At 52.5% G+C, this 24,292-nt stretch overlaps 1 long non-coding RNA gene across 2 annotated transcripts in view; it reads left to right on the top strand.

Annotated features, from left to right (window-relative positions):
- LOC148135910 (uncharacterized) overlaps positions 1-24,292 on the top strand; it is a 94,797-nt gene that overhangs the window by 44,500 nt on the left and 26,005 nt on the right. For both annotated transcript variants that reach the window (XR_015754893.1, XR_015754894.1), the window contains exon 2: positions 18,295-18,423. This is a non-coding gene — a long non-coding RNA (uncharacterized LOC148135910). The remainder of the gene's footprint in view (positions 1-18,294; positions 18,424-24,292) is intronic.

Genomic DNA, 24,292 nt, shown 5'->3' on the forward strand with positions numbered 1-24,292 from the left:
AGCCCTATCTGAGGTACTGAGGGAGCAAGTTCTGAGGAATTGAGGAAGCACACTCTGAGGTACTGAGGGAGCACTTTCTGAGGTATTGATGGAGCACGTTCTGAGGTATTGAGGGTGCACTATCTGAGGTACTGAGGGAGCACCTTCTGAGGTATTGAGGGAGCACTTTCTGTGGTATTGAGGGAGCACTATCTGAGGTACTGAGGGTGCACTTTCTGAGCTATTGAGGGAGCAATTTCTGAGGTATTTAGGGAGAACTATCTGAGGTACTGAGGCAGAACTATCTGAGGTACTGAGAGAGCACTTTCTGAGGTATTAAGGGAGCACTATCTGAGGCATTGAGGGAGCACTTTCTGAGGTACTGAGGGAGCACTTGCTGAGGTATTGAGGGAGCACTTTCTGAGGTACTGAGCGAGAACTATCTGAGGATCTGAGGGAGTACTATCTGACGTACTGAGGGAGCACTATCTGAGGTACTGAGGGAGGACTATCTGAGGTACTGAGGAGCACTTTCTGACGTATTGAGGGAGCACTATCTGAGGCATTGAGGTAGCAATATCTGAGGTACTGAGGGAGCACTTTCTGAGGTATTTAGAGAGCACTTTCTGAGGTACTGAGTGAGAACTATTTGAGGTACTGAGGGAGAACTATCTGAGGTACTGAGGGAGCACTTTCTGAGGTATTAAGGGAGCACTATCTGAGGCATTGAGGGAGCAATATCTGAGGTACTGAGGGAACAGTTTCTGAGGTATTGAGGGAGCACTTTCTGACGTACTGAGGAAGCACTAGCTGAGGTTCTGAGTGAGTACTATCTGAGGTACTGAGGGATCATTTTCTGAGATATTGAGGGAGCACTTTGAGGTACTGCGAGAGCACTATCTGAGATATTGAGGGAGAACTATCTGAGGTATTGTGGGAGCACTATCTGAGGCATTGAAGGAGAATTATCTGAGGTTTTGAGGGAGTACTTTCAGATGTATTGAGGGAGAATTATCTGAGGTACTGAGGAGCACTATCTGAGGTATTGAGATAGAACTATCTGAGTTATTCAGCGAGCACTTTCAGAGGATTTGAGGAAGAACTATCTGAGGTATTGAAGGAGAGCTATCTTAGGTATTGAGGGAGCACTCTCTGAGGTATTGATGGAGCACTTTCTGAGGTATTCAGGTAGCACTTTCTGAGGTACTGAGGGGACACTTTCTGAGGTATTGAGGGAGCACTATCTGACGTACTGAGGAAGCACTATCAGAGGTACTGAGGGAGAACAATCTGAGGTATTGATGGAGCAATTTCTGAGGTATTGAGTGAGCACTTTCTGAGGTAGTGATGGAACACTTTCTGAGGTATTGAGGGAGCACTTTCGTGGTATTGAGGGAGAACTACCTGAGGTATTGAGGGAGCACTTTCTGAGGTACTGAGGAAGCACTATCTGAGGTATTGAGGGAGCACCTTCTGAGGTACTGAGGAAGCACTATCTGAGGTACTGAGGGAGCACTTTTCGAGGTACTGAGGGAACGCTATCTGAGGTACTGAGGGACCACTTTCTGACGTATTGAGGGAGCACATTCTGAGGTATTGAGGGAGCACTATCTGATGTACTGAGGGAGCACTTTCTGAGGTATTGTGTGACCACTATCTGAGGTATTGCGGAAGCACTTTCTGACGTATTGAGGGAGCACATTCTGAGGTATTGAGGGAGCACTATCTGAGGTACTGAGGGAGCACTTTCTGAGGTATTGAGGGAGCCCTATCTGAGGTACTGAGGTAGCAAGTTCTGAGGTATTGAGGAAGCACACTCTGAGGTACTGAGGGAGCACTCTCTGAGGTATTGATGGAGCACGTTCTGAGGTATTGAGGGAGCACTATCTGAGGTACTGAGGGAGCAATATCTGAGGTATTGAGGGAGCACTTTCTATGGTATTGAGGGAGCACTATCTGAGGTACTGAGGGTGCACTTTCTGAGCTATTGAGGGAGCACTTTCTGAGGTATTTAGGGAGAACTATCTGAGGTACTGAGGCAGAACTATCTGAGGTACTGAGAGAGCATTTTCTGAGGTATTAAGGGAGCACTATCTGAGGCATTGAGGGAGCACTTTCTGAGGTACTGAGGGAGCACCTGCTGAGGTATTGAGGGAGCACTTTCTGAGGTACTCAGCGAGAACTATCTGAGGTTCTGAGGGAGCACTATCTGAGGTACTGAGGGAGCACTATCTGAGGTACTGATGGAGAACTACCTGAGGTTGTGAGGGAGCACTTTGTGAGGTATTGATGAAGCACTTTCTGAGTTATTGAGGGAGCACTTTCTGAGGTTCTGCGGGAGCACTTCCTGAGGTATTGAGGGAACACTATCTGAGGTATTGAGTAAGCAATTTCTGAGGTATTGAGAGATCACTTTCTGAGGTACTGAGGGAGCACTTTCTCAGGTATTGAGGGAGCACTTTCTGAGGTATTGAGTGAGTACTATCTGAGGTACTGAGGGAGCACTTTGAGTTATTGAGGAAGCACTTTCTGAGGTATTGAGGAAGCACTTTCTGAGGTACTGAGGGAGCACTTTCTGTGGTATTGAGGGAGCACTCTCTGAGGTACTGAGGGAGCATTTTCTGAGATATTGAGGAAGCACTCTCTGAGGTACTGAGCGAGAACTATCTGAGGTAGAGAAACAGTCAGAGAGAGAGACAGTCTGTCCGTGTTTGTGTGTGTGAAAGAGTGGATGCATGTGTATCTCTGTGTGTCTGTATATGTGTGCGTGAGAGAGGAAGTGCTTGTTCATGTGAGAGTTTGTGGCTGTGTGTGTGTTTGACGGTGTGTGTGTCTCTGTGTGCATGTGTGTGAGTGAGGGTGTGTGTGAGAGAGTGTGTATGTGTGTGTATGTGTGTGAGAGAGTGTGTCTGTGTGTGAGAGAATATATCTGTGTGTCTATGTGTGTGTATGACAGTTTGTCTTGTGTGCTAGAGAGTGTGTATGTGTGTGTGAGAGAGTGTGTGTTTGTGTGCATGTGTGTGAGAGTGTGTTTTCGTGTATTTGATGGAGTGTCTGTCTGCGTGTGTATGTGTGTGTGAGAGAGAGTGTAACTGCGTGTTTTTGTGTGTGTGCGACAGAGTGTCTGTGTGTGTTTGTGGGATCGTGTGTCTGTCTGTGTGCATGTGTGTGAGAGAGAGTGTGTGTGTGAGAGACAGAGAGTGTGTGAGAGAGAGAGAGTGTGTCTATGTGTGTTTCAGGGAGCGTGTGTCAGCGTGTGTATGTGTGAGAGAGAGAGTAACTGTGTGTTTATGTTTGTGTGTGAGAGAATGTGTCTGTGTGTGTTTGAGGGATCGTGTGTCTGTCTGTGTGTATGTGTGTGAGAGAGAGTGTGTGTGAGAGACAGAGAGTGTGTGTGTGAGAGAGAGTGTGTCTATGTGCGTGAGAGTGAGTAGGTGTGTGAGAGAATAAGAATGTGTGTGTGAGTGTAAATGAGAGAGTGTGTGTGTGTATGTGTGTGTGTGAGAGAGAGTGCGTGTCTGTGTGAGAGAGAGTGTGTGTCTGTGTGTGCATGAGAGAGAGTGTCTGTGTGTGTGAGAGTGTTTCTGTGAGAGAGAGAGAGTGTGTCTGCATGTATGTGTGAGAGAGCGTGTCCATGTGTGTATTTGAGGGAGCGTATGTCTGTGCGTGTATGTGTGTGAGAGAGAAAGTGTGTGCTTGTGTGTGTATGTGTGTGTGAGAGAGTTGTGCCTGTGTGTATGTGTTTGTGAGAGTGTGTCTGTGTTTGTGTTTGAGGGAGTGTGTGTGTGTGTGTATGTATGTATGTAAACGAGCCAATCTTATTGGGTGCCCGTGAATATAAAATCCAGCTGCTGTTTCAGATGAATTGGTCCTTGTGTCTTCAAAGACACAAAAGCTGTAAGAGTGACTTAACTGGGGGAAAGAGAGTGCCGTTCATTCCAGTGGGGATTCATCCAGTAAACCTTCCCCACACACTAACATCCCTCTGGCAATGCAGTGACTAGTCCTGCACACAGTGCCCCAGGTACAAACCAATGTAATGTCACCATAGCCTTACCAGAGCATGGGACAGCTCCTCATTACAGAGCGGTGTCTGGTGGGGATGTAAACAGAGGGTCACCATGGCCCAGCTGAGGGGAGAGGTTGGGAAGGAGAGTCCTTCAGAGTAACTCTAGCTAGTGTGTTAAGCTAACTGCCCAGCCAACTGAGCTAACCAACCTCACTCCAGGGGCATGCCCTGTATAACCCACTCATAGCCAGCCTGCACCTCAATAGGAGCAGGAGCATGGAGCAAGGCCATTCGGCCCCAACCTAACCCAGAAGGGAGAGCACGGGAAGCTGATGAAGGAAACAAGCCCCTCCCATCTGGCCGTCTGAAATGGAGCTGGAGGACAGAGCACATCTGGCCTGCTGTTTGCTTCCCCGAGACTGGCGTGCTCCACCTTACAGTGAGAGACTGAGGGGAACCTCAAGGAGATTTCACTTCTCACTGAGAGGCTGCAACTCCAATCCAAATCAGGCTGGTTCTCTCCGAGACTCACGGAAGAGGGCAGTGCTCTACAGATCAGGCCCTTGTGTCGTCCTAACCTCCAGTGTGGGGGCCAAGAGCTGGGAGGTAGTGTTAAGAACATAAGACCATCCGAAATAGGAACAGGAGACCATTCAGCCCCTCGAGCCTGCTCTGGTATTCAATAGGATCGTGGATGATTCAACATTTGATTTGGGAACTGAAACTAGGACAATACAGAGACAGAGAATCAAATTATTCTGCCATGAGGAATCATCAGACGAAATCACAAACACAAACGGACACACCCACACACACACACACACACGGACACACAGACACACCCACACAGACACACCCACACACACACACACACACACACAGACACACACACGGACACGGACACACACACACAGACACAGACACAGACACACACACAGGCACACCCACACACACACACACACACACACACACACACAGGCACACCCACACACACACACACACACACACACACACAGACACACACACACACACAGACACACACACACACGGACACACACACACAGACACAGGCACACCCACAGACACACAGACACACAGACACAGACACAGACACACACACACACGGACGGACGGACGCACACACACACACACACAGACACACACACGGACGCGCACACACACACACACAGACACACACACGGACACGGACACACACACACAGACACAGGCACACACACACACACACACAGACACAGACACACACACACACACACACAGACACACACACACAGACACACACACAGACACACACACAGACACAGACGCACACAGACACACACACAGACACACACACACAGACACACTGACACAAAGACAGGCACACACACTCACTTACACACACACTGACACACACCCACACATACCACGCACGCACGCACACACACACAGACACACAGACATACACGCACACAGACACACATATACACACACACACACAGTGGGATTCAGGCTGTCTGTGGGAACGGGGAGAGACAAAGGAGCAAAATGCTAGGGAGGGATCTGATCCCACAGATTTCACTGCTTCCCTCTCTCTCTGCAGCTCTCATGTCTATTTCTGTGTTCCCAGTTCTCTCTCCCACATCTTTCCTTCAATCCCTATCTCTCAACATCCTTCACATCTCTGTCCAATGTACATTTCCCAGTGTTCTGCAAATCTCTCTCTGCATCTGTCTGACAGCTCTGTGGGATCTTGCTATTCCTGTCTGTAGATCACTCTAGCCACATCACAGCCCCCACCACCACCCCACTCTCTCAGCTCTATCTCTCTGCTGCTGCAGCTCCTCTCTCTCTCTCTCTCTCTCTCTCTCTCTGTCCTATCTCTCTCCCTGGGATTTCCGTCTTGCTGTCTGCCTGAACTTCTCTCCCTGCCTTTCTCTCCCCATTTTCGCCTTGTATCTGTCTGACATTGTATTTCTCTTCTTGGAGTTTCACTCTCTCTCTCTCTGTCTGTCTCTGTCCTGCTCTCTCTCAGTTCTTCTCACTTCCTCTCCCCTTTCCCCCCCCCGCGCCTGTCTTTGTCTTGTTCTCTCCCTCCCTCACGCTGTCTGTCCGTCCATCTCTCTTTCTCCCGTAGTTTCTCTCCCTCTTTCTCCCTGGACCCCTCTGCTCTGTCCCAGTGACTGGGGAAGGGGCATTGGGAAGAGTTTGCCTCAGTGCCTGATCTCTCCCAGGATTTAACCCGACTGTGGGGAGGGGGTGAATGGAAGGAACATGAAGTACTTTTCTGAGTGCGTCTGAAAAAGAGAAAAAGAGAAAGAGAAAGGGAGAGTGACAAAAAGAGAGAGACATGGAGAGAGTGGAGATGGAGAAAGTGGAGAGAGAAATGGGCAGTGAGAGTCAGGGAGGTGGAGTGAGAAAAGGACAGAGTGAGAGAGACAGGGAGAGAGAGAGAGAGTGAGAAGGACATATATGGAGGGAGAAGGACAGTGTGTGTACTTGGCGATGGTTTTAGAGTGGGACCTTACTGTGCATTACAGCAGTCAATGTCAAAAGGCGAGTTAGTCTCTGCACTATGTCCTCCAGCCCAGGGGCTGTAAGTCTGCATGGGAAGGGGGAGAGTGGGAGACACGGAGGGAATGGGACAGCCAGAAACAGGAGGAGGGTTTGATGGGGTTTTGTGGTTGGTGGAGAAAGGAGGGGCTGTTGCCATAGAGAGATGGAGGGAGGGATAGCATGTGATGCAAAGTCTGAGACAGGGTAGAGAAGAGGTCTTCACACGAAGGATAGTCAATGAGGCCATTCAGGGGCCAATCCTGAGGATCCTGAAGAGGACCAGGATCATTTAATGGGGTAGGGGGATGATGGGCAGAAAGGACTCCATCTGTGATGCAAACCTTCTGTAATTCTCGGGTTAGGATCTTGCTGTACATTAAAATAAGTCACAGACCAGTCAGTCAACCCAGACTCATTTACCGGTGTGAGAAAGTGAGGACTGCAGATGTTGGAGAGTCAGAGTTACAAAGTGAGGAGCTGGAGAAGCCCAGCAGGTCAGCCAGGAGAGTCAATGGTTCAGGCCTGACCTGCTGGGCTTTTCCAGCTCCACACTTTTCCACTCAACTCCCTCTGCCCCAGGGAATGGGTCTCAAAGCAATGTTGGGGGGCAGCAAAATATTTGAGGGGGGCACAGTTGGTGAGGTAGGTATTTGGGAGGGAAGGTATTTGGGGAAGGGAATAAATTTGGGAGGAGAGTGAAAATGATGGGCAATTGTTTTTAGGGGGTTCAAAATTAGGTGAGCACTTTCAGGTCTGAAATAAAGAAAAAGAGAAAGGGAGGGTGAGAAAAAGGGAGAGAGGGAGAGAGAGTGGGGATGGAGAAGGGGATGAGAGAAAGATGGGGCAGAGACAGACAGTGAGAGGGAGGGTGTGAGAGAAAGGCAGATTGAGAGAAAGAGACAGACAGGGAGAGAGAAGGACAAAGAGAGAAGGGGAAGTCAGACTGAGAGAAACAGGCGTTGACGCATGGACAGACTGAAGGGGGGACACTCAGTATTCCAGGTGGTTCCAGCTCCCTCTCTCTCAATGGTTTTTCACACTCCCTCTCTCCCATGCTCCTGGGGTTTCCTTCAGCTTGTCTCGCTCCCTCTCTCTCCCTCTCTCTGGGTGGTGAGCTGGTCTCTGTCCCTTGCCATGTTGGTCACCTTAGAAAACCTCCAGAAAATTCAAGAGATCAGTCTGCAGGTGATCCCTGGTTTTGTTCATTTCTGGATGGTTTCCCAGAACCTTCTCTCCTTCTGGCCAATTCGGAGAATCAGTTAATAGTTTGAAGCGTTGCTAATCATTTGGATGTTAGTTTCTTTGTGTAGCAGGACCCGGTGCCTTCCTATCTGGGCCCTCCTTTGTTTGGTGGAGACGTTGTTAGGGATATGTCTGCCCAGGGGAACTGTTGCCTTTGACATTATGCTGATGGGATAACCATCTGGCTGCTGTCTGGCTTTTGTGGTTTGGGAGTATAACTTGTCCAATATACCCAGCATCTCTTGGCTGTCTATCTGTGTTTTAGCAAGGAGGCCGCAACATTTCACCCATTCCCCCTCCCCCCACCCAGTCTTTAGAATGGAAAGAAGCTTATACAATGAATTACAAACCTAATTTTAAAAGCCGGTTTTTTTTGTTGTCAGAGTAGCCTACTGTTTGAGCGAAAGCCATTTTGTACATTGGTCAAACCGATTGTCATAGGGCTGATAGGTAATATCATAGAATCCCTACAGAGCAGAAACAGGCCCTTCAGCCCATCGAGTCCACAATGACCCTCTGAAGAGAATGCAACTCAGATCCATCCACTGATGAAATCCCTGAAACCCTGCATTTCCCATGGCTATTCCAGCTAACCTGAATATCCCTCGACACTATGGGCAATCTGTCAAAAATGTGCAGATGCAGGGAGAATGTACAAACACCACACAGACAGTCGCTCAGGAGTGGAATCAAACCCAGGTCTCTGGCGCTGTGAGGTAACAGTGCTAACCACTGAGCGACTGTGGCTCTCCCAACTGTTTCGACAAAACATATTCCGTTCTGAGAATCCATACAGAATTATGATGCATAGCCAACATCCAGTGAGCAGAATAAATGCAAGGGAATGAGACCTACTGACTCAAACTCCTGGAATTCCCTCCCTAAGGACATTGTGGGTCCACCACCTGCAACAGTTCAAGGAGGCAGCTCACCACCAAAACCAGCTCCCGAGCAGCTACGGACAGGCAATCAATACTGGGCCCAGTCAGGAATACTCAAACGCTGCAAATGAATGAAACTAAGGTGATCACCCGGGGAGTTCCATCTACCTTCCAGCCCCTGGGGGTGTATCCAGGTATTATTCACCATGATCGTACCCATCTGTTGTAGCCTGCAATCCTAACCACCGGTATCCCGAGATATATCAAGGTGAGTACAGTTCAGACCACAGCTTGATGTGAGAGGAACCGAATTCGTTAATGACAGGCGGTGGGAATGACGTGGTATGGCCTGTTCCTTCACATTTACGTGCGTGTGGTCCCTATCAATGTCCCCTTTATCTCCACAGCATGTGGGATGGAACCATGATAACCGATCCAAATACTTTTTAAAATATAATTCCGATACTTTCGACTTCAAAGATCCCCAGCCTAACTTTCTCACTTGGGATAATTGGAATTCCTCGTACCAAGCCCAGTGTCCCACCGAAAGTGTCCTTACAGCTGTTACTAACCCAGCCCTTAGTGAGCTGCTGCAACTGACAGTGAGACATGTTAGTGTGGGTGTTCTCCTGGAACAAATATTTCCGCTGTTTGTCACTAATCCGGGATGGGACTTTTCTCGAGCAGTGAGGACCGCTGCCTTCATTTCATCATGGTTGCCCCTCCCTCACTGTTGTCCCTCAGGGAGGGCTGAATGGCCTGGTGGACAAAGTCACATAGTGATTAATTTAGCTTGTTTGTCAGCATCCAGTCCGTGTATGACAGACTGTCGGTCTATCTCATCCGAAAATGTATCTGGGTTTGAGACAGGACCAAACAGAGTGGCCTTTTTGGTGCTGCCCACCTGCTGGGTGGCTGGAATGGCTGTTGTGTCCGGAGTGAGACCATCAGCTGTCTGACACTGGGTAACCAGAGGATTATTGGAATCTGAGTTCGGCTGTGGGTCAGCGCTGGGGGCAAAAGGTGCAGTTACCTGGGAGAAAGGCAGTGGGAGTTTCCATCTGTGCGCGGGTGTGGATGTGTCAGTGTGGAGCCTGTCATTACCTCCCTGGGGAGGTAGAACACCAAAGGCACACATTATCCCACTCTGGAAGGAGCCCTGGTTCCCTTGGAATTGCATTTGCTCCTGGTACCTCCTGCTGGGGCCTGATGTGTGTTGCTCAGTATTGCAGGTGTACAGGACCCATGCAGCTGCTCGGAGCTCATACACTGTCCTTCCAGATTGTCCATGTAACCTGAGGCTGCTTCCCCATCCCCAGAGAACCCCCTTTCACTGCAATGGGTTCTTCCCAATTGTAACTGGAGTAGTCCCCATGTGGGTGAGATTTTCCTGCAACCTTCTGTCCTGCTCATTGTGTCGGAGAACTAGCTCTGTCACAGCCTGTAGGTTTCCCTGGGGTGACTGGATCCCAGCTGCCTTATCCCAGCCGGGGATCCTCCAGGCTAATGGCAGTGGAGTGAGCTTTCCAGCTTCCTTCCCGAGCTCTCTATGGGCTTCTCACTACAGCTCCTGTGCCAGTAATCCTTCGCTGCACGCCCAGGCTGGCGTCCTGCCCAATGCTGCCGGACTGTTTCACATTTGTACCGGCTCGTGTTCCTATTGTTTTGGCTGCTTCTGTATTATGGGCCACCTGGGTCTACTCATAGAGTCATAGAGTTCTACAGCATGGAGACAGGCTCTTTGGCACAAACTGGTTCATCCACACTAACCCCATTTCCCTGCACTTGACCCATATCCTTCCAATACATTCCTCTCCATGTATTTGTCCAAGTGCCTTTTAAATGTTATTAAATGTATACTCCTTGACCACTTCTGTTGGAAGTTCATTCCATATGTGTATACATTTTGGGTAAAAGCGTTGTCCCCGAGGTTCCCTTTTAATCTTTCCCCTTTCACCTTAAACTGATGCCCTTTCGTCCTCGATTCCCCAAACCTTGGATAAAGACTGAGTGCATTCACCCTATCCATGACTCCCATGATCTTATACACTCTATAAGGACACCCGTCAGTCTCCTACACGCTAAAGAAAATGTCCTAGCTTGTCCAACCTCGCTCTAAAACCGTCTAGTTGAGTTCTGGTAATATCTTTGTAAGTTTCTTCTTCACTCTTTCAGGACAATAGCATCCTTTGAATAGGAACGTGGGCAAAACTGAACACAATATTCCAAGTGCGGCCTCACCAACATCCTGCACAACGACAACAGCACTTCCCAACTTCGATATTCCATGCCCTGACTGATGAAGGGCTCATTGTGCCAAAAGCCTTCTTCACTGTCCAGTCTACCTGTGACTCCACTCTCAGAGAACCGTGCACCTGGAATCCACCACACTCCTTCAGGTCCTACCATTTACCACGAAACCCCTGTCTTGATTTGTCTTTCCAAAATGCTCGATCTCGCCCTTGTCTGTATTAAACTCAATTTGCAATTTCTCAGCCCAATTCCCCAGCTGATCAAGGCCCTGTGGCAATTGCTGAGATCCTCCCTCACTTACTTTAGTGTAATCTGAAAACTTACTAATCATGCCTTAAACATTCTCATCCAAATCATTGATATCGATAACAAACAGCAATGGGCCTGGCACTGACCAGCTCAGCGGCTCAGTGGTTAGCACTGCTGCCTTACAGTACCTTGGATGTGGGTTCAATTCCACCCTCACAGGATGCTCTGTGTTGGATAGATCCTGTTAGGGTTAGACTTCCTACAGTATGGAAACAGGCCATTCGGCCCAACAAGTCCACACCAACCTGCCGAAGAGTAACCCACCCAGAGCTATTATCCCTGCCCAATATTTACCCTGGACGAATGCACCTAGCAATATGGGCAATTCAGCCTGGCCAATTTGTCTGACCTGTACATTTTTGGATTGCGGGAGGAAACCGGAGCACCCGGAGGAAACCCACACAGACACAGGGAGAATGTGTAAACTTCACACAGACAGTCACCCGAGGCTGGGGTCGAACCCGGGTCCCTGGCACTGTGATGCAGCAGTACCAACCACTGAGCCACCATTAAACACCAACTGAGTTTGTATGTTCTCCCCGTGCCTGCGTGTGTTTCCTCCGGGTGCTCCGGTTTCCTCCCACAATCCAAAGATGTGCAGGTCAGGTAAATTGGCCATGCTCAATTGACTATGGTGTTCATAGATGTGTAAGTAAGTTGCATTAGTCAGGGGTAAATGTAGAGTAACAGGGTACGGGAATGGGTTTGGGTGGAATAATCTTCAGAGGGCCAGTAGACTTGTTGGGCCGAAGGGCCTGTTTCCACAGAGGATGGATTCTATGATTCTATGACCGCTGAGGCATACCACTAGTCACAGGCCTCCAGTCTGACTGTTACGCTCTGCTTTCTACCATGAAGCCAATTGTGTACTCAGTTTGCTCACGCACCCTGGATTTCATGCGATCGAATCTTCCGGGGTGGGGGCGGGGGGGGGGGGGGGAGTGTGGAGTGGTGAGGGCAGTGTGCAGTGTTGGGTAGGGCTCAATAAGGAAGGGGGAGATTGCAGTGTTGGGTAGGGATCAGTCAGGGAGGGGGTGAGTGCAGTGTGGGGTAGGGATCAGTCAGGGAGGGGGTGAGTGCAGTGTTGGGTAGGGATCAGTCAGGGAGGGGGGTGAGTGCAGTGTTGGGTAGGGATCAGTCAGGGAGGGGGTGAGTGCAGTGTTGGGAAGGGATCAATCAGGGAGGGGGTGAGTGCAGTGTTGTGTCGGGATCAGTCAGGGAGGGGGGTGAGTGCAGTGTTGGGTAGGGATCAGTCAGGGAGGGGGTGAGTGCAGTGTGGGGTAGGGATCAGTCAGGGAGGGGGTGAGTGCAGTGTTGGGTAGGGATCAGTCAGGGAGGGGGTAAGTGCAGTGTTGGGTAGGGATCAGTCAGGGAGGGGGAGATTGCAGTGTTGGGTAGGGATCAGTCAGGGAGGGGGTGAGTGCAGTGTTGGGTAGGGATCAGTCAGGGAGGGGGTAAGTGCAGTGTTGTGTAGGGATCAGTCAGGGAGGGGGAGATTGCAGTGTTGGGTAGGGGTCAGTCAGGGAGGGGGTGAGTGCAGTGTTGGGTAGGGATCAGTCAGGGAGGGGGTGAGTGCAGTGTTGGGTAGGGATCAGTCAGGGAGGGGGAGATTGCAGTGTTGGGTAGGGATCAGTCAGGAAGGGGGTGAGTGCAGTGTTGGGTAGGGGTCAGTCAGGGAGGGGGTGAGTGCAGTGTTGTGTCGGGATCAGTCAGGGAGGGGGGTGAGTGCAGTGTTGGGTAGGGAACAGTCAGGGAGGGGGTGAGTGCAGTGTTGGGTAGGGAACAGTCAGGGAGGGGGTGAGTGCAGTGTTGGGTAGGGATCAGTCAGGGAGGGGGTGAGTGCAGTGTTGGGTAGGGATCAGTCAGGGAGGGGGTGAGTGCAGTGTTGTGTCGGGATCAGTCAGGGAGGGGGTGAGTGCAGTGTTGTGTAGGGATCAGTCAGGGAGGGGGAGATTGCAGTGTTGGGTAGGGATCAGTCAGGGAGGGGGTGAGTGCAGTGTTGGGTAGGGATCAGTCAGGGAGGGGGAGAGTGCAGTGTTGGGTAGGGAACAGTCAGGGAGGGGGTGAGTGCAGTGTTGGGTAGGGATCAGTCAGGGAGGGGGTGAGTGCAGTGTTGGGTAGGGATCAGTCAGGGAGGGGGTGAGTGCAGTGTGGGGTAGGGATCAGTCAGGGAGGGGGTGAGTGCAGTGTTGGGTAGGGATCAGTCAGGGAGGGGGTGAGTGCAGTGTTGGGTAGGGATCAGTCAGGGAGGGGGTGAGTGCAGTGTTGGATAGGGATCAGTCAGGGAGGGGGAGAGTGCAGTGTTGGGTCGGGATCAGTCAGGGAGGGGGTGAGTGCAGTGTTGGGTAGGGATCAGTCAGGGAGGGGGTGAGTGCAGTGTTGTGTAGGGATCAGTCAGGGAGGGGGAGATTGCAGTGTTGTGTTGGGATCAGTCAGGGAGGGGGTGAGTGCAGTGTTGGGTAGGGATCAGTCAGGGAGGGGGTGAGTGCAGTGTTGGGTAGGGATCAGTCAGGGAGGGGGTGAGTGCAGTGTTGGGTAGGGATCAGTCAGGGAGGGGGTGAGTGCAGTGTTGGGTAGGGATCAGTCAGGGAGGGGGTGAGTGCAGTGTTGGGTAGGGATCAGTCAGGGAGGGGGTGAGTGCAGTGTTGGGTAGGGATCAGTCAGGGAGGGGGAGAGTGCAGTGTTGGGTAGGGATCAGTCAGGGAGGGGGATGAGTGCAGTGTTGGGTAGGGATCAGTCAGGGAGGGGGTGAGTGCAGTGTTGGGTAGGGATCAGTCAGGGAGGGGGAGAGTGCAGTGTTGGGTAGGGATCAGTCAGGGAGGGGGTGAGTGCAGTGTTGGGTAGGGGTCAGTCAGGGAGGGGGTGAGTGCAGTGTTGGGTAGGGATCAGTCAGGGAGGGGGAGAGTGCAGTGTTGGGTAGGGATCAGTCAGGGAGGGGGATGAGTGCAGTGTTGGGTAGGGATCAGTCAGGGAGGGGGAGAGTGCAGTGTTGGGTAGGGATCAGTCAGGGAGGGGGTGAGTGCAGTGTTGGGTAGGGGTCAGTCAGGGAGGGGGAGAGTGCAGTGTTGGGTAGGGATCAGTCAGGGAGGGGGTGAGTGCAGTGTTGGGTAGGGGTCAGTCAGGGAGGGGGTGAGTGCAGTGTTGGGTAGGGATCAGTCAGGGAGGGGGAGAGTGCAGTGTTGGGTAGGGATCAGTCAGGGAGGGGGTGAGTGCAGTGTTGGGTAGGGATCAGTCAGGGAGGGGGAGAGTGCAGTGTTGGGTAGGGATCAGTCAGGGAGGGGGATGAGTGCAGTGTTGGGTAGGGGTCAGTCAGGGAGGGGGTGAGTGCAGTGTTGGGTAGGGATCAGTCAGGGAGGGGGTGAGTGCAGTGTTGGGTAGGGATCAGTCAGGGAGGGGGTGAGTGCAGTGTTGGGTAGGGATCAGTCAGGGAGGGGGATGAGTGCAGTGTTGGGTAGGGATCAGTCAGGGAGGGGGAGAGTGCAGTGTTGGGTAGGGATCAGTCAGGGAGGGGGTGAGTGCAGTGTTGGGTAGGGATCAGTCAGGGAGGGGGTGAGTGCAGTGTTGGGTAGGGTTAGAGGGAAATAAGAAGGCCAAAAAGGGGACATGAGTTTGCTTTACCAATTACAGTTAAGGAGAATCCAAAGATCTTTTACAAATGTATAAATGCCAAAGGGTCACCGGGGAGTGAATCGTGCCCCTCAAAGTTCAAGACACGTGGAACTGCAGGAGATTGGGGAGACACTGAACAAGTCTTTCCTGTAGAGAACGGCATGGAAGATATAGAACAGGATGACGGTTTGGGAAATAACATTGGGAAATATATGATGTCATCTTGCAAAATGTCCACCTTACAGAGGTGGAGGTGCTGGATGTCTTGAAATGGTTAAAGCTGGATAAATCCCCAGGACCTTATCAGGTATACTCTCGATCTCTGTGGGAAGCTAGTGAAGTGATTGTTGTGCCCCATGCTGAAATATTTGTATCATCGATAGACACAGGTGAGGTGCCAGATGATGGAGGTTGGGCGAACGTGGTGCCACTGTTTAAGACGGGTGGTCAGGACAAGCCAGGGAACTACAGACTGGTACGCCTGACGTCAGTCGTGCGCATATTGAAAGACGGATATATGAGGGTCAGGAATTACATGTGTTTCGAAAGGCAATGTCTAATTGGGTATAGTCCGTGGGAAATCATGTCTCAAGGTATTGCGTTTTTTGAAGAAGTAACAAAAGGATTGATGAGGGCAGAGCGGTGGGTGTGAGTGATATGGACTTCAGTAAGGTATTCGAAATGTTTCCACATGGGAGATTGGAGAGCAAGGATAGGTCTCATGGAATACAGGGAAAACCAGCCATTTGGATACAGAACTGGCACGAAGGCTGACGACAGAGGGTGGTTGTGGAGGATTGTTTTTTCAGACTGGAGACCTGTGACCAGTGGAGTGCCACAAGGATCGGTGCTGCGTCCACTATTTTCCATTAATTATATCAATGATTTGGATGTGAACATAGCAGGTATAGTTAGTAAATTTGCAGATGACACCAAAATTGGAGGTGTAGTGGAAAGTGAAGAATGTTCCTTCACATTACAATGGGATGGTGAACTGGTGGGCCAATGGGCGGAGGAGTGGCAGATGGAGCTTCATTTAGATAAATGGGTGGTGCTGCATTTTGGGAAAGCAACTCTTCGCAGGACTTATACACTTAATATTAAGGTCCCAAGGAGTGTTTCTGAACAAAGAGACCTTGGAGTGCAGGTTCATTGTTCCTTGAAAGGAGAATTGTGAGTCGATAGGATAGTGAAGAAGGTGTCTGGTACGCTTGTGTTTACTGATCTGTACATTGAGTAGAGGAGTTTGGAGGTCATGTTGTGGCTGTACAGGACATTGGATAAGCCACTTTTGGAATATTGCATGCAATTCTTGTCTCCTCCCTATTGGAAGGATATTGCATAAATTGAAAGGGTTCAGTAAAAATTTACAAAGATGCTGACAGGATTGTAGGATTTGAGCTAAAGGGAGAGGATAAATGGGTTGGGGCTGTTTTCCCTGGAATGTCTGAGGCTGAGGGGTATCCATATGGAGGTTTATAAAACCATGAGAGGCATGGTTAGTAATAACAGACAAGGTCTTTTCCCTGGGGTGGTGTAGTCCAGAACTGCAGTGTCTAGGTTCAAGATGAGAGGGGAAAGATATAAAAGGAATGTAAGGGACAACGTTTTGTTGTGGAGCATGTTGCTTGTATGGAATGACCTGCCAGATGAAGTGGTGGAGACTGGTACAATTACTTCATTTAAAAAGCATCTGGATGGGTATACGAACAGGAAGGGTTGAGAGGGATTTGGGCCAAGTGCTGGCAAATGTGATGAGATTATGTTAGGATATGTGGGTGGCGTGGATGAGTTGGACCGGAGGCCCTGTTTCTGTGCTGTACCTCTCTATGACTGTAAATGTTTTGTACTGTCCATTACCAGCCATACACTTCACTGTTTCCCCTGTTTACCTTGGTCAGTTCTCCTCTCAAACACATGTCAATGGCTTTGGTTGTGATTGTAGGGTGTGCTTTCTCGTCACTTTAAAAATCCATCATCTCACTGAATTCCAATATACTGCAATTTCCCAGAGGATATCTCAATGTGACATTATTCCTTCCCTCAGCATATTCACCCAACGGTCGATCTGAGATAGTCACGTCCCTGGCCATTTGCACAATGTGTTATTCAAACAAACACTGACAGAAACATTCAAAGAGGAGTTTGGAGAACATCACTTTTGCCAATGTGACTGTCCCAGATTATACAAAGACTGAAGTCTCCCAAAATGATCACAGTGCCTTTGCAGTACACAGGAATTCATTGGAATGTGTAACAGGGTTGAGCATTGAAATGCTGTTAGGCAGCCTCAAAACTCTTCTCCTGCTTGTGTTTTTGTCATGTGTTACCCAGAAACTGCATTCAGGCTGATTCAGCTGTATCATCTGAGGCCAAAATGCTTTCGCTGTAATGCCTTTGTTACCATTACTGTCAGGGTTACCCATCCTGCTCTCCCTGAGACCCCTCAAGGAGGTGTACCATAGAATATTCATGTTCCACCTTTTGTTCGCCGTGTCACCACTAAATCCCATTTATCTCCGTACCACAGTCCATCCACCTTTTTGCAGAGACTTTAGCCAGTCCAAAAAAAAGAACATTACGACTGACTCTTTCCACAATTTCTTATCACAGTCCAATTCACTGATGTACAGTTTCAGTTAAATTCTGTCTCTCCCTGATCCTTTCTGCTTGTCTTCAGCTACATTGCCATTTCTGTTTGGAGTTGGAAAGCTCCTTTCACCTGAACCCTGGCCCTGCATCCTCTCTGTCAGTGTAATGTCCTGCCCATAAGCCTGCCGACATGATTGGCCAGGACACTGGTCCCACCAATGTTATGTCTAATTCACTCATGGGATGTTGCTGTCTCTGGCTGGGCAGCATCGCATGCCCACCCCGAGCTGCCCTTGAGCTGAGTGTTTTGCTGGATCATTACAGAGAGTAGTTCAGAGTCAACCCCATCGCTCTGGGTCTGGATCATGTGTAGGCCAGACCCGCTGCCTATAACAGATTTCCCTCCCGAAAGGATATTAGGTAGTTAGATGGGTTATACTGGACACCGGCATTAACATCTGGATGAACAGTCAGGGGAGAATAGCACGAGGCCATCACCTGTCCTACTCATAGCTCAACCGTCAGTGAGTACTCATCCCAGTGCATCATGAATCACAACCCTTTCATCATGACCATTGTGTGATCCTGATACCGTCCTGCACTCTGGTGATATCACTCAGTCTCTCTCCATGTGGTATCCCTCACTGTATGGGTCTAATTGCTGCCTCTGTCAACTTCTCTCGCTCTTGCAGCTACTCCAGATCCTGAGCCAACAGAATTCTCCACTCCAGAGAGACGCAGCAGCACAGGCCAGGGATGGTGACTGGGATTTTCCAGATCTCTGTGGGATTCAATGCCATTCTCCATGTGTAACCCTCACTGCATCAGTCTAATTTCCCATTCTGTTTGTTTCTCTATCTCCTGCAGGTAATCAGGATGTCCCTGTCTCAGCTGAATTCCTAACTCCTGTCTCGTCCATAACCACAACAAAGACGGTTGGTCAGTCAGAGAGAAATGGAGAGGGAGGTCTGGAACCTTCAGTAAATCCTGCAGCCGGTAAGAGCACTCACAGCAAACAGCACAGGGCCTTCTGTATTCAGACCTGGAAGACAGGCTATAGATACAGAGAGGAGGGTGACAGAGAGAAGGGGGACAGATACACAGCAACATTCTAGGCTACATTCCAACCATCCTGTGAGGGTCCTGCTCTCACCTCTGCTGTACTGGTCCTCACTGAGACATCTCTCTCTGTCTCTCTCTGACTCTGTCTCTTTTTCTCGATCCCCTCTCTCACACCCTCACTCCCTCACTCTCTATCTCTCACCCTCTCACTCCCATTCTCTCTCAGCCCCTCTCTCACCTTCTCTCTCTATCTCTCTTCCTCTCACTCACTCTCTCTCACCCACTCACTCACTCTCCACCTCATCCCTCTCGCTCACCTGACTCTCTCTCTCTCTCTCTCTCCCCCGAGTGCCTCTCACTCATGTCCCTCTCTCTCTAGCTCGCCCTGTATCTCTCCATATCTCGCTCTCCCCCTCTGTCTATCTTTCTCTCTCTCTCACTTTCTCTCCCTTGTCCACTCATCGCACTCTCTCTTGATCTCTCAGACTCTCTCTCATTTCCGTCCCTTCACTACTCACTCACACTTGCACCTCTCTCTCTCTCGCTCAACCCTCTCTCGCCCGTCTCTCTTGCTCGCACCTCGCTCTCCCCATCTCTCACCCCTGACTCTCTCTATCCGCTTTCTCTCATTTTCACCCCCATCTCTGCCTCCTCTCTCCCCCACTCTCTCTCTCCCCACTCTCTCTCCCCACTCTCTCCCTCCTCTCTCTCCCCCCTCTCTCTCCCCCCTCTCTCTCACCCCGCTCTCTCACCCCGCTCTCTCACCCCCCTCTCACCGCGCTCTCACCGTCTCTCTCTCACACCCTCTCTCTACCCGTCACTCTCTCTCTCACCACTCTGTCACCGAACCTTCTCCCCTCTCTCTCACTCTCCCCCACTCTCTATCCCCTCTCTCCCCTTCCTTCTCCCTTACCCCCTCACTCAACCCCACACTCTCCCCATCTGTCTTCCCCCACTTTCTCCCCCCTCTCTCGCCCCCTCTCTCACCCACTGATCTAACCCCCCACTTTCACCCTCACTCTCTCGTCCGCTCTCACTGTCCCCCTCTCTCTCCCCCTCTCCCCTCTCTCCCCCCACCACACTCTCTCTCCCTCTATCTCTCCCCCTCACTCTCCCGCTCTCTCTTCCCCCTTTCTCTCCACACTCTTTCTTTCTGCCACCTCTCCAACTCTCTCTCCCCCTCTCTTGCCCGCTTTCTCACACCCCCGTCTCGCCCCCCTCACTCGCCACCCTCTCTCGCCCCCTCTCTCACCCGCTTTCTCACCCTCGCCCGACTTAGTCGCCACCGTCTCTCGCCCCCTCTCTCGCCCCATCTCTCTCCACCCTTCTCTCTCTACCCCCCTCTCTACTCTCTGTCTCGCACCCTCTCTCTCTCCCCCTCTCTCACCCCCTCTAGCCCACTCTCGCATTCCTCTCGCGCCCCCACTCTCCCCCCTCTCTCCCCTCTCTCTCCCCTCTCTCTCCCCGTGCTCTCTCCCCCTCTCTCATCCCCTTTCTGTCCCCTCTCTAACCCCCTCCCTCGCCCCCTTCATCTCCCTCCCCCTCTCTCCTTCCATCTCTCCCCCCTCCCCATCGCTCTGCCTGTCTCTCCCCACTCTCTCTCCCCCTCTCTCTCCCCTCCCTCTCCCCTCACTCTCCCTCTCTCTCCCCACTCTCTTCCCCTCTCTCTCTCCCTCACTGTCTTCCCCCTCAATCTCACCCCCCGCTCTCTCACCCCCGCTTTCTCACCCCCACTCTCTCACCAACCTCTCTCACTTTCTCTTCCCCCTTTCTCTACACACTCTCTGTCTCTGACCCCTCTTTCTCCCCCTCTCTCCCCCTCTCTTGCCCCCCTCTCTCATCCCCCCTCTCTCACCAAACTCTCTCATGGGCGGCACGGTGGCACAGTGGTTAGCACTGCTGCCTCACAGCGCCAGAGACCCGGGTTCAATTCCCGCCTAGGCGACTCTCTGTGAGGAGTTTGCACATTCTCCCCGTGTCTGCGTGGGTTTCCTCCGGGTGCTCCGGTTTCCTCCCACAATCCAAAAATGTGCAGGTTAGGTGAATTGAACATGCTAAATTGTCCGTAGTGTTAGGTACAGGGGTAAATGTAAGGGAATGGGTCTGGATGGTATACGCTTCGGCGGGTCGGTGTGGACTTGTTGGGCCGAAGGGCCTGTTTCCACACTGTAAGTAATCTAATCTAATCTAAGTAATCTAAAAAAAAACCTCTCTCCCGCTCTCTCTCCCTCTCTATCTCTCTCGCTTTCTCTTCCCACTTTCTCTACACACTCTCTGTCTCTGACCCCTCTTTCTCCCCCTCTCCCCCTCTTGCCCCCCTCACCAAACTCTCTCCCCTCTCACTCCCCCTCTCTCTCCCTCTCACTCTTCCCCCTTTCTCTCCACACTCTCTCTCTCTGCCCGCTCTCTCGCGCCTCTCTCTCTCGCCCCGTCTCTCCCCCCTCCTCGTCAATCTACCCGTCTCTCCCCCTCTCTGCCCCTCTATCGCCCCCCCACTCTCTCCCCATTCTCTGCCCCCGCTCTCTCACCATCCCTCTCTCACCTCCCTCTCTCCACTCTCTCACCCTCTCTTTGTCTCTCTCGCCCTGTCTCTCCCCCTCTATCTCTCCCCCTCTATCTCTCCACCTCTCTCTCCCCTTCCCTCTCCCCTCTCTCTCCCCACCACTCCCTCCACTCTCTCTCCCTCTCTCTCTCACCCCCCTCACTCACATCCACACTCTCCCCATCTCTCTTTCCCCACTTTCTCACCATGCTTCTGCCCCGTCTCTCCCGCCCTCTCTCCCCTTTCTACCCCCTCTCTCCCCTTCCTTCTCCCTCCCCCTCTCTCTCACCCCCTCACTCACCCCCACACTCTCCCCATCTCTCTTCCCCCACTTTCTCCCCCCGCTTTCTGCCCCTCTCCCGTCCTCTCTCCCCCTCTCTCCCCCCTCCTCTCTCTCTCCCCCCACTCCCTCCCCTCTCTCTCCCTCTCTCTCTCCCCCCCACTCACCCCCACGCTCTCCCCCACACTCTGCCCATCTCTCTTCCCCCACTTTCTCACCACGCTTCTGCCCCCTCTCTCCCCTCTCTCCCCCTCCCTCTCTCTCCCCGTCTCTCTTGCCTCTCTCTCACCATCTCTCTCCTCCTCACTACCCCTCTCCCTTGCCCCTTCTCCCTTGCCTCCTCTCCTTCCTCCTTTCGCCCTCCCTCTCTCGCCCGTATCACTCTGCCCCTCTCTCTGCCCCTTTGTCTCCACTCACTCTGTCGCCTCACTCTCCCTCCCTCTTTCACTTCCTCCCTCTCTCACCCCCTTCTCTCTCCCCTCTCTCCCCCCCCCCCCGTCTCTCTTCCCCCTCTCTATCTCTCTCTACCACCTCTCTCTCTTCCCTCTCTCTCCCGTCCACTCTCCCCGCCTCTCTCCCCTCCTCTCTCCCCTTCTCTCTACCGTCTCTCTCAGCGCCTCTCTTGGCATCTCTCTCTCGCACCCCCTACCCCTCACTCTCTCTCTCTCCCCCTCTCTCTCTTCACTAAATCTCCCCCACTCTGTCATCTAGTTCTCTCCCACTCTCTCTCACTCCCTTCTCCCTCCACCACTCTCTACCCCACTCTCTCTCCCTCCACTCTCTCTTCCTCTCTCTCCCCCTCTCTCTCCCCTCTCTCTCCCCCTCTCTCTCCCTCGATTCTCTGTCCCCCTCCTTCTGGCACCCGACTCTCCCCTCTCTCTCCCCCACGCTCCCCCTCTCTCTCCCCCCTCTGTCTCCCCTCTCTCTCTCTCTCTGTCGATTCTCTGTCCCCCTTCCTCTGTTCCCCTCCCTCTGTCCCCCTACCTCTGGCCGCCTCCCTCTCTCCTCTCTCTCCTCTCTCTCTCCCCCCCGACTCTCCCCTCTCTCACCCCCACTCTGCCCCTCTAACCCCTCTCTCCTTTCCCCTTCTCTCCCCTTCTCTCTCCACTCTTTCTACCCCATCTCTCATCCACTCTCTCTATCCCCGTCTCTCTCTACCCCGCTCACCTTCTCTCTCTACCCCTCAAACTCTCTCTTCCCCCCTCACTCTTCACCAAGTCTGTCGCCTAAATCTCTCCCCCTCTCTCTCTCCGTCTCTCACTCCCTAACTCTCTCACCCTCTCACTCTCCCCTCTCTCTGCCCCTCTCTCTCCCCCCACTCTCACCCTCTTTCAGTCCACCTCACTCCACCTCCCTCGCCCCCTTCCTCTCCTTCCCACACTCTCTCCCCGCCTCTCCCCCTCTCCCCGTCGCTCTCCCCGTCTCTCTACCCTTCTATCTCCCCTCCCTCGCCCCCTCTCTCTCCCCCTCACTCCCCACTCTCTTTCCCCACTCTCACCCCCATCTCTCTCCCTTTTCTCTCCCCCCGCTCTCACCCCCTCTCTGTCCGCCTCTCTCCCCCTCCCTCGCACCTTCCTCTCCATCCCCCTCTCTCGCCCCGTCTCTACCCCCCTCTCTCCCCCTCACTCTTCCCTCTCTCTCCCCCACTCTCTTCCCCTACTCTCTCCCCATCTCTCTCCCCTCTCTCTCACCCCACTCTCACCCCCTTTCTGTCCCCCTCTCTCACCATCCCTCGCACCTTCCTCTCCCTTCCCCTCTCTCTCTCCCTGTCTCTCCTCCTCCCTCTCCCCATTCTCTCCCCCTCTCTCTCCCCATCTCTCTCCCCCCACTATCTCTCCCTCTCTCTCCAGCCCACTGTCTGCCCTCCCTCTCACACCCCGCTCTCACCCCCGCTCTCTCATCCCCCTCCCTCCCCCTCTCTCCCTCTCACTCTCCTGGTCTCTCTTCCCCCATTTTTCTCCACACTCTCTCTCTCTGCCCCCCTCTCCCCCCTCTCTCACCCCCCACTCTCGCCTCCTATCTCGCCCCCTCTCTCCCCCCCACTCCCTCTGTCTCTCTCCCACCTCTCCCCGTCACTCTACCCGTCTCTCTCCCCCTCCCCCTCCTCCTCTCTCTCCTCCTCTTTCACTCCACCACTCTCTCCCCTCTTGCTCCCCCACTCTCTGCCCCCTCTCTCTAACACCCCACTCTCTTAACACCGCTCTCTCACCCCGTCTCTCTCACCTCCCTCTCTCACCTCTCTCTCACCCTCTCTTTCTCTCTCTCACCCTGTCTCTCCCCCTCTATCGCTCCCCCTCTCTCTCCCTCACACTCTCCCGCTCTCTCTTCCGCCTTTCTCTCCAAACTCTCTCTCTCCCCCATCTCTCCCCTCTCTCTCCCCTCTCTCTTCCTGCTCTCTCTACTCCACCTCCCCCCTCTCCCCCCCTGTCTCGCCCCCTCTCACCCCCTGCCTCGCCCCCTCTCTCGCCACCCTCTCTCACTCCCCTCTTTCTCTACCCATCTCTCTCGGATCCTCTCTCACCCCCTCTCGCCCCCCCTTGCCCGCCTCTCTCGCCCCTCTCGTGCTCCCCTGTCTCCTTTCTCTCCCGCTCACTCTCGCCGTCTCTTTCCCCATCACTCTCCCCATCTCTCTCCCTTCTCACTCCCTGAGCTCTCTCACCGCTCTCTCACCCCCTTTCTGTCCCCCCTACACCTCCCTCGCCCCCTTCGTCTCCCTTTTCATCTCTCTCCCCGTCTCTCTCCCCCTCTCCCTGTCGCTCTCCCCGGCTCTCCCCCCTCTCCCCCCTCTCTCACCCCCTCTCTCTCCCCCTCTCTCTCCCTCTCCCTCTCCCCCTCCCTCTCTCCTCTCCTCTCTCTCCCCCTCTACCCCCTCTCTCCCCCTCTCTCTCTCATTCCCTGCACTCTCACCCCCGCTCTCTCGTCCCCGCTCTCTTACCACCGCGCTCTCACCCCTCTATCTCACCTCCCTCTCTCCCCTCTCT

Source organism: Chiloscyllium plagiosum, unplaced genomic scaffold (assembly GCF_037043375.1).
Source record: "Chiloscyllium plagiosum isolate Xiang-an unplaced genomic scaffold, Cpla_swu_hap1 HiC_scaffold_48, whole genome shotgun sequence".
NCBI lineage: Eukaryota > Metazoa > Chordata > Chondrichthyes > Orectolobiformes > Hemiscylliidae > Chiloscyllium > Chiloscyllium plagiosum.